We start from the raw sequence: 12,550 nt of genomic DNA, 5'->3' as shown, positions 1-12,550 counted from the left end.
CGCCTATACAGTGCATGTAAACGGGAATGCTGTTTTCTTGCAATAACCCACTTTCTTGAAATAAGCCATTTTCTGATGTCCATGTAACTTTAGTCAGTGATATCTTTCAGGGCATAGGAATATTTACTCCATACCATTCCATACAAAAAGGAAATAATAATAATAATAAAAAGGCTTAGAGCACCTTACCCAACTGAATTAATGCATTTTTTCAAAAGTTTTGTGCACTTTCAAAAATGGCCAAAAGAAGAGTTCAAGGAAATATTTTGTCTTTTAAAAAAAAGAAGAGAACAATGTAAGATATTGCTATGATGAGTGTACAGTTACAACATGTACATTTTTGTAATTCAAACTATTTTCAGGGTTTCACCTATAAAACGCTTTTGTGTGTAGTGCAGTTTTTTTTTTTTTTACATCCTTCATAGAAACAACCCAAGCTTTATTCACTACTTTATTGAAGTAGAAAAATGTGTGTCTGTGACAGTTAGTGAGTGATCTAAAAAAAAAAAACCTTTTTCATTATAATATCGTGGAGTCTTTTCACAAGACTCATCATAAATAACAGAGGGTAACAGGTGCAAATTATGGCCATGTGTCCTTAGGGTCAGTGATGAAGTGATGCAAATTTTTGTCCAGATCTATTAAATTAAAATACATAAAAAGGTTTCACGTCATATTGCCATTTTTCCAGAATAAAAAAGTCTAATTCTCATTTAAAACTGAAATTCCTGAAAAAAGAAATGTTGGCATGACTAGTGCAGAATCATCTTTTATTGTTATTTCTTAAAAAAAAAAAGAAAAAAGTAGTGAAACAATTGTGATTTAAAATATGATTCATATTTAAAAAAAGTGTTTGTCCACCAAATCAAAGTAATTGGATGTAACCAACATGTAGGTAGCCATTTTGTTGTTTAAGTTGACCATAAAAACCATAAAAAAGAGCGGAAACCTTTAGACCTCAAGACTGAACGTGAAGTTATTTATTTTGACATTGTTATGAAAAGGCACATTTTGTTCAAATCACATGAAAACCTGTTACATTTAGCAAAAAAAAAAAAAAAAAATATATATATATATATATATATATATATATATATATATATATAAAATTAACCTTAATAAATGTGTTTGAAAACTTTTGTTTGTTTATACTCTCATGTATTCAAGGTTTAAAGAAAGTATTATAAGACCTTTTTAACTGATGGTTACACCACAGTACTTTTTATAAAGAAAATGCTATAAATGTTTAAAAAAAAATTATGAAACCAAATTGGACACAAGATTACATTTTGACAAGTGATTTAAACTAGATTTTTAAAAGATTTCTCAGTTTAACACCTTGAACCATAAGAATTAGACTTATTTCGTTTTTTTACCAGATAGTTTTGTTGCCATTTCTCCCAAAGACAAACTCAGCTGAGTTTGGAGCCATGTTGTTTTGTCACATGACTTGGTGCATCGAAAGTTTAGCCCTTTAATGACAGCCTAGAATCTCCTGAACTGAGATCAGTCGGTTTTAATAAATTATGCAAAGCTTATAGCAAAGCCAAAATGCGATGTCCATGCATGTGGAAGCGGGGTCTCAGGAGATTAATTTGTGTCAAAGTATTTAAAAGATAATTTGACATTATGTCACACAATATCAGTATTTTCAAGGGAGGGGTTTGGTAATAAATTTGACTTTGAAGTGTGTCGTGACTACCACAATCCTGTTGCACTTTATATGACTCCTCTGCCACATAGTTGTTCTCTTTGACATGAACTAACAATGAACAATACTTTTTCAGCACTTATTAATCTTGTTAAAATTTTATTTTAGTTAGTTTTCCTACCTGTAGTTTGCATGCAGCTCTCCTGTATTATGCCATGTAGGGTAAACAGACTAAACACTATCAAAGAAAATAGAATGGTGTACCACTCCATCTCAGTGAAGGGAGAGGACATCTGCTTGAGCTGAACATAGAAACACAAATGAACTGCCAAATTAGGATATCACTTATACGTTAGCTCCTTTGCAGCTTAAATACTATTATAATACTAACATGTTACCAAAATAAGACCACTAACACCATCTGAACTCATCAAATTCCACAGCACACACCATTAACAAATTTACAGCGCTCATAAGTAACAGTGTCAAAACAGTTTTTCTGCAGTCACTCCAGCACCTGTACAAACTAGATGATCAACAACACATGATCATTTTTACTTCTTCTTAATGATAAATCTAATTACTCACATGTAATACTGCACATACAGGTATCCACTTTGAAAGAGACTTCTTAGTCATTGACGCTGTGCATTGTATCTATTAGGTTGAGCGTGTGCACCTGTTTGTATACAGACCAAACTGTAATATGATAAGTGGGTAACCACAATGGGTGGATCATATTGCCTGGTGATATTAACTCATGATGGTTCTAACTTTGATACCAGACAAAAATTGTCCCTTATCAAAAAATGTTTACACACAGTAATTGTATGCTGCTGTGCATATGTGAATATGTGTGTGTGCTCAGCATCTCTGGAACTGTCCTTGATTACCTCTCTTCACAGTGGACATGAATACTGACTGTATATATATATAGAAAATGTCATGGTTACTGTTGTAACCTCCGTTGGAATGTTGGAAGAAATGGAAGGAACGAGACGTTGTGTCGATTGTAGTAACACAAGGGGTCTCTTCTGAAAGCCTCACTTACCTCTGAACTTGAGAAAAGGCCAATGTCAAATTGGCAGACAGAATGTCCCGCCTCCAGAGAGCTTACTTTTCCCCCAATTTACCTGAATCCCTAAACGGCTTAGGTGTGCGAGCACCTGGTCCCTATGGGCGCATTGTAACTCTCGAGAGTGTGCTTTGCAGTCCCGGGGTGCCGTGAGGATGGCGCTCGCCGGTCTGATGACCCAGGAAGTGAGGAAATTGCTCTTTTATTGGCAATTTGGGTACCGCAGCCCAAAGGGGGTGTGGCTAAAGAAAAAGGGAGAACTGAGAATTCTCCTCCCGGCCCTTCATCGAGTGACGGAGTGGTCTTGCTACCAGCTCTGGAGCAAATGTCTGGCTTCCTGGGTGCGCCGTCTCAGGAGCGTTTAGGGGTTTTATGGGCCCTAGAAGAGGTCCTGGAGATGGGGGGCATACGCCGCCTGCGGGGCGCTCGACGCTGGGGCTGAGAGCTGGGTCCAGGTTAAGGCGGAGCTGCCAGTGGTTTCTTTGCAGGGGGATGACCTGCGCTGCTACGGCATGGAATGATGTGAGAGATGGCCTCTGTCTGGTTCTTCACCGCCGAAAACTGCTGGGTGAAGTCATCAACGTTGTCGCCGAAGAGACCGAACTGGGAGACGGGGGCGTTGAGATACCAATCGCCAAGCCGCGAGGGTTGGGGAGAGGACGGAGGGTTCCAGTCCAGCCCAACGCTCACAGTGGCCTGGAAAGCATGTCGGTCATCTGCGCGTCAGACTCTGACTGGGCGGTCTGGCCCGAGGACAGGAGTCCGGTCAGGTCTTCAGCATCAGACACCTGAACGCTGTCCAATGCAGTGGCGATGTCGTCATCCAAACCTGGCTCCAGGGATGAGGCAAACTGGCCGTGAAGCGAGCCGTCATCGTCTCGAGTGCAGACGGAAGCAAACGAGCGTGCCGGGGGCGGAATGTTCGTGGGGCTGTGCCCGGCGAAACCGAGCCCGCTGCATCCCCAAATCGCCTCCATCGCCAGCCTGGTCGTCCTCAATACCGTGGGAAAAAGAGCAACGCAGGGGGCGGCTGGAGTGGCGTTCGCTTTGAGAAACGAAAGCCGCGACCTCAACGTTGCCATGGTCATGTCCTCGCAGTAAGAACATGAACATCCACAAACGCTGCCTCAGTGTGATCACTACCCAGGCACACAGGGCCTGGGTCATTTTGATATTGGCCTTTTCTCAAGTTCAGAGGTACGCGAGGCTCTCAGAAGAGACCCCTTGTGTCACTACAATCAACACATTGTGGAGTGAGTGACGGAAGGGGAACACTTCTAACCACAGGTCAAATGATTGTTGATTTTGCGCACTAAATCGGATTTGTTGGCTCAACATATAATATACAGCTTCTACTATTAATAGGAAGGTGAATTTAGAGTAATACATAAAGTAAAAGAATAATTGTGTGTTCCTTGAACTGCTTGTCCTTAAAAATCCATACATGTAGAATTTTAAGGACTAGTAACTCAAACGATCAAGTACAGAACTGAGCTTGTGGGGAATACCCATAAACCCATGGTCAAAAGGAACTTATTGGAACATTTAATTAGATGTTATTAAGAATTCATAGAGATTTAAGTTCTTTTTTGTCTTATTGATGTTATTTTACTGTAATTAGTTATTTTGTGTAAATTCACCTTTAGGGTGGACTGGATAGTGTTCCCTTTGGTGAAGTTGGATCCTGTTTTTAAGTTCAAGTAATTTACCTTGCGCATGTGAATGTATGTAGCTGAAGTGCAGCTTCATCTGCACTTCTGTGTGGAATCAATTGTTTAATGACTGACCTCATAATTTTCATTTGAGCCAATTAAGTAAATTAAGTAAAAAATTATAATTTAAAAGTTCATTTGAGACAACGTGCATTTAGTTGTTAAATCTTGTTAATGTGACATACCATTTCAAGTAAATAAAGTTGAATGAACTGATACATTTGTGCATATATAACAACGTTTTTCTAATTATGCTGATGTTAAATAATATAAAATAAGTTGAATTTATTGAAAAGCGTGATACAAAAATACTAAATATATACTGTATTTTAAGTAAATCCAACACACTTTTTTCAGTGTTGCATATGTGTCCTTCAAAATAGGAATTAATAAAATTATTTATTGGACATCATAAAATAATAGCCTTAAGATTTTGTTTTGAAATAAAAACACCTGCTGATACAGAGAGATTTATAAACATAATTATAATATTTGTGGTGTTTGCAAACACAGGTGTACGTTAGGCCTGTTAAAATAGGATAACATCAGCCTAAACCTAGTCTTAGGCATCCAGTCTGATTAGTCTGTGTTGTAATGCTTACATAAATGACTCTGAAAGTCTATTATTGGCTGAGAAACTGTTTGCATGAAGCACGTAACACTGTAGGTCATTACGAATCTTAGTGAAAGTGCAATGAGTTATGTCTGAAATAGTAGATACTACATTTAAAAAACGTTCTATATATAACATTTTTATAATTTTCTATATAACTCTTCATTAGACGCCTTAAAATCTGTCTGTAATCTTTAAAATCTGTAAAAAAGTAAACGTGACATAAATGCCTGTACATTAAGAAAGATTGATATTATTGAATATAATACAAAAACAGTGGCAATAATAAGTATATGAACACTTTGGAATTAGCTGGTTTTCTGCATTAATTGGTCATAAAATGTGATATCATATTAATTAGTCACAAGTGTAGACAAACAATATGTGCTTAAGATAAAAGAACACATACAGTCATAATCTTTCATTTCTTTATTGAACACATACTATTAAATATTCACAGTGCTGTGGAAAAAATTATTGACCCCTTGGATTTAATAACTGGTTGATCCTCCTTTGGCAGCCTAGTGTTTCCGGTAGCTGCGGATTAGACCTACATTAAAAACATTCAGAAGGAATTTTGAAACATTCTTCCTTACAGAACTGCTTCAGCTCAGCCATTTTTTTAGGACATGTCTGGTGTGAATGTCTCTCTGGAGGTCATTCCACAGCATCTCTATTGGGTTAATGTTTATGCTCTGACTGGGCCACACATAACTTGGATTTTCTTTTTTAATCCATTTGGTGGATTAACTTCGATGTTTAGGGTCATTGTCCTGCTGCATTACCCAACTTCTACTAAGCTTCAGCTAACACACAGCCACCCTGACATTATCCTGTAGGATACCTTGATAAACGTAAGAATTAATTTTTCCCTTGATGATGGCAAGCGGTCCAGGCCCTGAAGCAGCAAAGCAGCACCAAATCATGATGCTCCCTCCACTGTACTTCACCGTTGGGATAATGTTTTCATGTTGGTATGCAATGCCCTTTTTACGCCATAGGTAGTGCTGCGTGTTCTTCCCAAAAAATCCAACCTTAGTTTCATCAGTCCACAAAACATTTTCCCAGTAGCGTTGTGGAGTGTCAAGGTGGTCTTTGGTAAACTTTTGGCATGCAGCAATGTTTTTGATGGAAAGCAGTGGCTTCCTTCGTGGTGTCTTGTCATGGACATCATGCATGTTTACCAATATCAGTGTTTTCCATATAGTAGACTCATGAACAGAGATTTTAACCAGTTCCTACAATTCCTTAGTCAAGTCTTTAGCTGTCACTCTAGGGTACTTTTTACCTTACTGAGCTATCTGTGGTGTGCCCTTTGAGTCATCTTGATTGGGCGGCCACTTCATGGAAGAGAGTACTACCCACAGTACTAAATTGTCTCAATTATCTAAGCTCTATGAGATAACTTTTTCAGCTTTATTCAAAACAACAATTGTTGATTGTAGGTCTTGTGAGATCACTTTTTTGCTAGGCATGGCCCATTTCAGCAGATGCTTTTTGTGAATAGAACTCAAAATATTTGAGTGCTTTTTATTAATCAAAGTATCTCTAACCCACACCTCCAATCTCGTTTCATTAATTGGACACCAGTTTTGCCAACTCCTGACTCTAAATTGCTTTTGTTGATGTCATTATCATATGCTGGCTAGTGCTGACTTGGTGCTGTTCTGGTTGACCAGCATGGTCTTTTTGGTGAAGTTGGCTGACCAAGGTTGTCTTCTTGGTTAAGCAACCATTTTTTTCATCTTGTAAATAAATGGTGTTTAAGCAGGCCAGTTGTCTTAACAACTGGTGGGGACAAGCAGCACAGCATAGTAGTGTCTTGAACAAAACATAGGCTGATGACTGGTCTTTTCAGCAAGGCTTTGGCATTGGAGTCAGCTTCAGCTATGTACATTAAGCTTCAAGAATTTCAGAAAAATGAAGGGCAATTTTTAAAAAGCAATGTCTCCCTGGAAACCTTAAACATCGACTGGGTACTTTTTTTTTTTTGACTCCATCCTTTTCTCACAACAAATATCACAACAAAGATCATTTGTTAGCATAAAAATCAACAGAAAAAAGTTAAGGAGAACTTAAGGATTTTTCAGCTGACTTCACAAGCTCACTTATATGTATATATACATATACAGTGTTGGCTAAGTTACTCTAAAAAGTTATTAATTTCTACTAATTATATATTCTGCAGTGTAATAAGATTACTGAACTAATTACTCTGCCTGAAAAGTAATTGCATTACTTATTACTAATTACTTTGAAAACCCCTTATCAACCTCGACCAGATGAAAAATACAAGGATAGACATGATATCCATCCATCCATCCATCGTCAACCGCTTATCCTGTGTACAGGGTCACAGGGGGCTGGAGCCTATCCCAGCTAACATTGGGCGAAAGGCGGGGGACACCCTGGACAGGTCGCCAGTCCATCGCAGGGCTAGACATGATATTGTTCTTTTAATTCTTTCAAATAACTTATTCATAAACTGGACCAAAAATTTAAAGGAACATTATTAAATTAGAAAACATACATTTTAAAATTAGATGTTAAATGTATATTTTAAATTTACTATTGTTTTATATAGAATTGCTCTATAGTCCATACAGGATTTAACACAATTACATCAGAAGTAACTGTAATTAAAGTACTGAAAAATTAAGAGTAATTCCTTACTTTACTTTTTTCAAAAATATAATTTTTTCAAAATATAATTACAGTAATTAATTATTCAGTAATTAATTTCACCCAAGACTGTAAATACTGTATATATATATTTAAAAATGTGGGTGTATACATATATATATATATATATATATATATATATATATATATATATATATATATATACATTTTAATTCTACATTATTTAATACAATTTTCCACAACCACAAAAGGAATTTTGCTTACAAGACAAATGTGCATTTTTGGCTAATGAATTAGCCAATAATATTTGCCATCATAATATGATTCATTATAAATTTAAAAGACTTGTTCGTGCTCATAATAATAAAATTTTAAGGACAAAATAATAAAAAGTTATGTATCATCAATTTCAACGTATTTTTCAGCTACAAGAGAATAGATTGGATAAATCACTGCATGTTTTCTCTGCATGACATCATTGATCATCATTGATTGGGGTGTGGAGAGAGATTGCTGGAGGAGGAAGATGGATCCATCTTCAGATGAATCTTAGACTGCATTTTGGGCATCACAGAACCCTACTAGTTTTTGAACCACAGGCATACTTCATGTATGAGTGCATACATACACGGCATGTCATCGGCTGTGATTTTCAGCTGGAAGATGTGTAACCCACTCACTCTTTTAAAAAACAGAACAATAGGCAATTAAATACAAGATAATCACACTGAAAGTTCTACGATAATCGTTTTCTTTTCAGTCTAGAGACAGAAATTTGAAAAAGTTTGCCAATGGCAAATTATGTGAAATTATACATAGAGTAAAACACTCCAGTGCTAAATATCAGCACTCTTTAACATCATTGAAAGAACATTCTAATGTTAAAGATCAGAGTTGCAAACACAATGATTGCAGGTTCAGATCCAATGAATTCCCCTTCCTTGTTTTCTCCCCCTTCCTTGACCATGGCTCATAACTCTAGTTTGTTGTACAGGACCCAAACCAACCTTTTGTGCACTGCTAGTTCTATCAAATCAAAGACAGCCAAAACTAACCAATGGGTCTGATATTTAGCCTTGCCTATGTTATTCTACCAATGTGCTTAGCAGTCTGCACAAATAATACTAATACGGCTAACACTCATCCAAGTCCAAGTCTTGCATACAAATTCTGATGCTTGTTCTCTTTGTAAAAGCATTTTGAGGGCATTCAACATAACAAACAATTCAAAATCATACAACCTTGAAGGAAAAAGAGATAAATAGCAAATGACGGCAGCACTGTAGGACCATAGGAGAGAAATGGTATGCTTACTTTTGGAGTAATTTGTGTTAACTTGCAGTTTAGTAGCATGAAAAGAGAGAGAGAAATGGTTCCCACTAATTTTACTCTGAAACCAGGTGCATTTAAGCAGTAATTAATGGCTTTTTGCAATACATTTTCTTTAAACCAGGGTCATGTTTTTAGACTGATCTCAGTGAAATCGGAATAGTAGGTTGAATTTTCTTGAGCTAAAATCGGTCTGTGCCTACTGAAATTTAAAACACTGCCCCAAGTGGCCTATAAGCTGTGAGTGTTGTTGGGCGCATGGGCACGTGTTAATTCTATTTCCGGGTGTAATGTCCATGGAGGGGCACCAAAAGCGAGTTGTGAAGCGAATTGCTTTCAGTTGTACAGGCTGTAATACATTGACGAGGAATGCAAATTTTATAAACCACAAAGATATAATGCTAGAGGGAAAAATGCAACCTCTGAAACGTGATTACTTCCTGGTTTCAACATTGGATTCAAACCTGGGTCTTCCGCATTGCTGACGCAAGGCGCTTTCGGACATACCACAAGGTAAAACCACTGGAGCTGATGCAAAAAAGAAATCACATACTTCACCTTTAGGGTGAATATTAGATGGATGATTTAATGAGTAAACTAAACTAAACTAAAATCTTAGTCTCTGAGTTCAAAGTCCAACACTCTCTCAGGTGAGCTACCATGGAAGATAATTACATTAGAATAAGTGTGTAAATGTAGGGGAGTCTGTAGTACAAGCCTTAAAATATATAGTTATTCATATATTGCATTAGAGTAAAAATTTTATGATATAATAATATTGCAGGGTGTGAGCAGAGGTGGGTAGAGTAGCCAAAAACTATACTCAAGTAAAAGTACAATTACTTCAGAAATAGAGTAGAAGAAAAAAGTACTAACATAAATAATTACTTGAGTAAGAGTAAGAAAGTATCCAATTAAAAGAGTACTCAAGTAGTGAGTAACACAATACTTTCACAAATGACATAATTGACGTTTACTCTCCTATATTCCATTAAATAATATACATTGAACATGTATTACAGAATTATTATTATTACTATTATTAATGGAAATTCTGTCATTATTCACCATCATGTTGTTCCAAACCAATATGACTTGAGTGAATGGTGTCCAAGACTGTCAGTCCCTAACATTCTGTCAACATATTTTGTGATCCACATAATACAAAAATAATACATACTGTTTTGGAACAACATGAGGGTAGAGAAATTATGACAGAATATGAAATTATGGCTATCACTTTAAAGAGATAGTTTACCCCAAAATGAAATCAGATTTACCCCAAAATGAAATCAAAAAATAAGTTTTAACAGCCATAGTACTCATGATATGTGTGAATAAAACGCACAGTTGTTGTAGTGCCTCTAGTGTTCATTTAACCAGGAAACTGCAGCAAAATGTAAAAAAGTGGCAAAAATGTTGTTATAGTAACGTTCACTGTACGAGACTACACTGTAAAAAAAAAAAATCCTGTAAAAAAAAAAAAACAGTAAACTACTGGCAGCTGTGGTTGCCAGCATTATACTGTAAAAATAAGTTTTGTTTCCGTTCTTGAAATTAACATTAAGATACTGTTTTTGACAGCTACGGTATACAGCTGCAAATTGCTGTTAAATTACTTACTGTCTACTGTTGTAGAAATTAACAGCTTTGATCCCAGCATGCATTGCAGCATGAAGAATTTACTTAGAATTTACTTTCATTTTTACAATTTGCTGGTTTATTTTGATATCTTATTTGATTATAAGATACTTATTTTAATGTTCAGCTTTTACTTTATGTAAAAGTTTGTTAATTGTCACCATTGTTGCGTTTTGTATGCCGAGAGTTGATATCTGTGTGTGTCTTGTTAACAACTTCTGTTATTCTGTAAGTTCATAAAAAACATCAAACACTCAGTTTGCTGATTTAATTTTGCTGAAATATGTTTACTTTTTTTGCTTTTATGTTTTTATGTGTAATGCATCACTATTGACACGTTTAGTGCCATTTGCTAGGTAGGATCAGATATTCAGTCTGACCTTAGGTTTTGTCTTCCAACTAGCTCAGTGCAACAACTCGTGTTTTACTTAAACACAAATTGACTGGCCGGAAGAAAATAATATAATAATAAAGAAGGTCTGAGGTGCCAGCTCAAGAGAACACTAATCACCATAATGGCGACTTCAAACAAAACACAACTATTGATAACAAAACTACAACACTAATTAAACTAAGTCTGAATAAAAACTTTTGTACAGTTTTTTTTATTTGAATTTTTGTAGCCCCAATGCATTACCCAAAGCATGCATACTTATTCAAGCACAAAGGCTTATGGGTATTTCAGAATTATAACCCACAATGCAGTGTTATGCTCTTATGTTACTGTGTGCAGGTTGTTGTTGTTTTTTTGTTTTTATCATAAAAAAATAAACTTTTCAATCCTGGCAAAACTGTTCATTTAATATGTAAATTGCTTCAAAGGTTGATTCTTTTTTATTTGATTTCTCATTAGACAGACAATCGAAGGCTGATGTGATAAAGAACAGTGGAGTTGGTCAGAAGCATCATGAAATATATATATATTTGTTTCAAAATGTCACTATAGCTTTCACCAAGATGATATCACGATTTTAAATGATCATTTTCCCCTAATGCCTTGCATAGAACAGCTATTTACTGTAAAACTAGTCACTTCACAGTGAGCCTGCTCTTGATCTCCCAGAATGCACCATTTTTAACCGCAAACTACTGTATTTAAGAATCACAGTAAATTGCTGTATTGCAGTAAATTTACAGTAATTTTTTACAGTGTTGGTTGCTTAAATATATAAAAAAATCTTATAACAGGCAGTTACTTTTTTTATATATATTACCTTAAAATATCAATATTTTTGAACACCTAAACCTAAACCTTTTTCTATTCCTAAACCTAACCAATAATAATAATAACAGTCTAGCCAACCAGCTACGTATATAAGACATAACAAGCAGATACAATTACAGTCACAATAATAAGATTAATAACAAATAATAATAAAAAAAGCACTATAAAAACATTCCAAATGGCTCATGCTGCTTTCAAATTCCTCCAGTCGCTTTGTGTGAGGAACAGAGTTAAACTTAAAGTTTTAATCGCTGAAAATCTTCCTGATGTTTTGGTGATGCTGGCAACGGACCAAGGAAGACATTTTGGTGGCACAGCCAAAATGTCACTTCAGGGATTTATCATTATTAGCGTGTTGGGTTGATTGTCTGACTTCAAACCAATTGCACTGCAATTGGAAATTAGCACTGCTGCTCTGGGTCAGGGCTCCATTAACCAGGTTTAAAAGTGGTGCAAACTTGCTTACCCGTGGATTAAAAATTTACTTAAATAAGACATTAACCCAGGGTTAAAAGCGCAGTGTGAAAAAACTTTTAGTGTGCTAAATTTGCAGGTGGATGGTATACATAAGTGGTTAATATGTAATAAGTATGTTATAAGAGTTTATATTTTTCACAATGTCTCTGGTGCACCCAATATATTTCAGATTTTTTATGTAATA

This window comes from Xyrauchen texanus, chromosome 5 (assembly GCF_025860055.1).
Source record: "Xyrauchen texanus isolate HMW12.3.18 chromosome 5, RBS_HiC_50CHRs, whole genome shotgun sequence".
Classification (NCBI taxonomy): domain Eukaryota; kingdom Metazoa; phylum Chordata; class Actinopteri; order Cypriniformes; family Catostomidae; genus Xyrauchen; species Xyrauchen texanus.
This window is presented reverse-complemented; position numbering follows the sequence as displayed.